Source organism: Cicer arietinum, chromosome 1 (assembly GCF_000331145.2).
Source record: "Cicer arietinum cultivar CDC Frontier isolate Library 1 chromosome 1, Cicar.CDCFrontier_v2.0, whole genome shotgun sequence".
Lineage (NCBI taxonomy): Eukaryota > Viridiplantae > Streptophyta > Magnoliopsida > Fabales > Fabaceae > Cicer > Cicer arietinum.
In genome coordinates, this window is record NC_021160.2 from 37,180,367 (window position 1) to 37,180,784 (window position 418).

Here is a 418-nt window from a genome sequence, read left to right on the forward strand (position 1 = left end):
TTTCCACTCTTTTCCCCTTTATTTTTGACAAAATATTAATAGTAACCTTTTCACATATGCATGTACATGAGTGCATCTGCAGGTAGGTAGAGGTTAATTTGGATATTTAATTCAAATTTGGTAATTAAGTCATTTTAATTAAAATTGAGGTGATTTTTTTTTTCACAGATGCATGTATATAATATGTGTTTTTTAAATTATTTTTTTGTGATATTTCAATGTCAAAAAAATTTATACTATGAGTCAATCAAAATCATTAAAAAATTAAAAATATTTGAATTTTATTAAAATTATCTTTAAAGTTATTTCCATAAATGATTATATATATAACAATTAAACTCTTATTTTATTGTGTCAGATTAATCTTTTTAATATATATATTTTTAAAATGATAAAATGTGTTAACTGTTTCCACTTT